Source organism: Mesitornis unicolor, unplaced genomic scaffold, assembly GCF_000695765.1.
Source record: "Mesitornis unicolor isolate BGI_N332 unplaced genomic scaffold, ASM69576v1 scaffold2561, whole genome shotgun sequence".
NCBI classification, from domain to species: domain Eukaryota; kingdom Metazoa; phylum Chordata; class Aves; order Mesitornithiformes; family Mesitornithidae; genus Mesitornis; species Mesitornis unicolor.
In genome coordinates this window covers 1-3,320 of record NW_010161475.1, presented here as the reverse complement: position 1 = coordinate 3,320, position 3,320 = coordinate 1, and positions in this window count along the sequence as shown.

Genomic DNA, 3,320 nt, shown 5'->3' with positions numbered 1-3,320 from the left:
CTGGTGCTGGTGCACGTGGTCAAAACTTTGTTTTTTTCAATGGTGGGGAGATTTTTATGACTTTTCAGCCAAATTCTCTCTTTCCTCATGCAAGAAGACAGACCCACAGCTTGCTTCTGAGTGGCGGTGGCTGTCTTCAGCTCTGCTGGGAATGGGGCTGTGGTTTTGTGGTCACATTGCATCATCTTGGAAGCAGGTTTCTGCTCGCGAAGGCAGTTCTGTCCCCAGCAGACAGCCCCAAACCTCTCGAAAGCAGGCTCAGCTGTGCAACAGTGTAAGAAGCTGAGAACTGTGATTTTATTTTTTTCTTCCCCACAAGTTAAGTCTTCAGCCAGGTAATCTCCCCCTTGCAATGCGGCTGCCCAAGTGCTAACGCTGGCACGAGGAGTAGCAGAAAGGGGTTTCCTGGAGAAGGAGGCAGCACAGGATCACAGCTGTTGAGGTGGAAAGGGACCTCTGGAGGTCATCTGGTCCAAGCCCCTGCTCAAGCAGGGACACCCAGGCTGCCCAGCACCATAGCCAGACAGCTTTTGAATATCTCCAAGGATGGAGACTTCCCAGCCTCCCTGAGTAACTTGTGCCAGTGCTCAGTCACCCTCACAGTAAAAAAAACTGTTTCCTGATGCTCAGAGGGAACCTCCCATGTTTCATATTGTGCCAATGGCCTCTGGTCCTGTCACTGGGGACCACTGGAAGGAGACTGGCTCCATCCTCTTGGCAGCCTCCCTTCAGATGTTGATACACATTGATGAGATCTCCCGGAGCCTTCTCCTCTCCAGGCTGAGCAGTCCCAGCTCTGTCTGTCTTTCCTCGTATGTGAGATGCTCCAGTCCCTGCATCATCTTCTTAGCCCTCTGTTGTACTCTCTCTGTAGTATGCCCATATCTCTCTTGTACTGTGGAGCCCAGAACTGGACACATTGCTGCAGGTGTGGCCTCACCAGTGCTCAGCAGAGGGGAAGGATCAGCTTCCCCAGCCTCCTGGCAACACTTCCAGTGCAGCCCAGGACATCAATAGTCTTTTTTTGCTGCAGGGGCACATTGCTAGCTCAAGTACAACTTGGTGTCCGCCAGGACCCTCAGCAGCCCTTCCTGCAGAGCTGCTTCCCAGTCAGTCAGCTCCCAGCATATACTGGTGCCTGGAGTTGTTCCTCTCCAGGGGCAGGACTTTGCAAATCTCCTTGTTGAACTTCATGATGTTCCATTTCTCCAGCCAGTTGAAGTCTGTAACTTGATGCTCTCCCTTGTGCCCCTCTCTCTTGGTAGCTGCTCACATTTGTACCCACTCAGGCTGTTTAGGAACTGTGGTGGGTCACCAAGATTTCCTCATTCTAACTGGGACTACTGAAGTATTGAAGACAGCAAGCTGTTGCAATAGCTTTGTATGTTGACAGCCAATTCTTATTGTCATCTCAAATTTGACATAAGCAGTATGGCTCTTCAGACTCTGATTGTGCAAAAACCTGTTGAGAATCTACCACACAATCATATATTTTCTTTCTGTCTCGGATGCCAACTGTTGCCTGAGCTTTGCCAATGTTTGTCTAGTAACAGTTCCTATTATTGCTTACTCTGATATTAGCTTTTAAAAAGCTCAATAAATAGCGACATGAGAATGTTGTATTTGCCCAGGAAAAAGAAAAGAAAAAAAGATATTTCACTGTGACTCATCTGTCACCTTTCTGCTTTTCTGCAATAAATGACTTTTTCTGATTTTGGGATCTCTAGTATTTGTGGCAGCCGGTGTTCCAGACGTGAAAATGTGAGTGTCTTGCAATACCTGAGGGACCAATGAGGAATTTTTACTGCAGCTGATGGCCTGAGAAGGAGGAAGATCTGAATCCTACCTGGTTTTACGCTACAGGCTGTTAGTGTGACACTTCAACATCAGCACGCAGCGCACTTCAGTGAATATGTCCACCTGCAGCATTCAAACTTGCCCTGACCAAAGCATTCCTGGAGCAGCAGTAGGGAAGCAATTCCCAGCCCAGCATCCCAGGAGTGGTCTGGGAGGGGAGCACCCTGTGCAGGAGGACCTTTTGGAGGGGGTCCCAGCTGGCAGAGCTGGGTTTCAGAGCCATTGGGCATGCCAAGCTCATGGGCAGTGGCTCCAAAGAGGACCATGGGGTGACCTGGTTGCTGGGGGAGATGGAGTCCATCTCAGGGGCTGGTGCCAGGGCAAGGACCAGAGAAGCCAAGATGCTGGCTGAGGAGATGGTGAACAAGGAGGAAGGCTACGGGTTCCCAGGGACGCCTCTTTGAGCAGAGAGGTTCCCTCACAGGGTGCATGTGGATCTCCAGAATGCTTTAACGAGGCCTCTCCCTAAGCAGGGAAGGGCTGGGAATGCAGCAGAACCAGCGGCACTGGACAACTGGCAGGAAAACGGCCGCTGAGGTGTGCGAGGGCAGGGGCTACCAACCTGGCCTGCCCAGGAGGGATGGGCTTGGGATCGAGGCCCCGGCATGAGAGGATGGTGGTGGTGTTATAGTTACAAGAAAATTTTGGCCGATTGGGGTGGGTATTTGTTTCAGCAGTAGAGCTAAAAGAGCACTTTGACCGATCAAGGTAATTAAAGTGGGTTGATGATTATGTAGTTAGAATAGGTATTTGTTTTAACTATAGAATTAAGAAAGATTGCAAGATATGTTTGTATAAGCACTTCTGTAGTGCTTCAGCATGTACCATGCCCAAGAGAAGAATTAGACAATAGAATGAAGGATAACAGCTGTGGTCAGACCATCGTGGGAATGGACCGAAAACCTTTTTTGACAAAATTCTAGGGGTAATGCAATGTCCTATGTGGCGTGATAGTGGGGAACCAATCAAGGTGAGGGGAGTAAAAGGTGATGATCTTATGCATGCTCGTATGATTTTGCTTTGTTAAAAATTTATCAATAGGCTGTGAAAATCTATGGGCACTAGAGCGCAATTACACAATTAAGGGAGCGATCCTCTGCGCATCCCCAGCGCTGAGAATAAAGAAGTGCCTGCTTATCTGCAACTGCGTAGATAAGTTTTTCTCGTCGTGATTGCGAACCCGTCAACAGTGTCTGTTGAGATGTCCTGTCCCTGGCAGGCAAACAGGCAACCCATCAGGAAACGGGTAGAGGAGGAGGCAGGTTCAGTCAGCGTCTCACAGGTTTTGGCCCGGGTTGAGGGCATCGAGGAGCATCCTTTCTCTTCAGCATCACCACGGGGCTGTTGGGCTCGGGGAGCTTTGCTCAGGAAGCCTCACAGGGAACGGTGTGGGGGACCCCCCTCAACACGGAGGCTGGGGGATTCCGTGCTATGGAAACCGCCCTGGCGCAGATGCCGGGCTC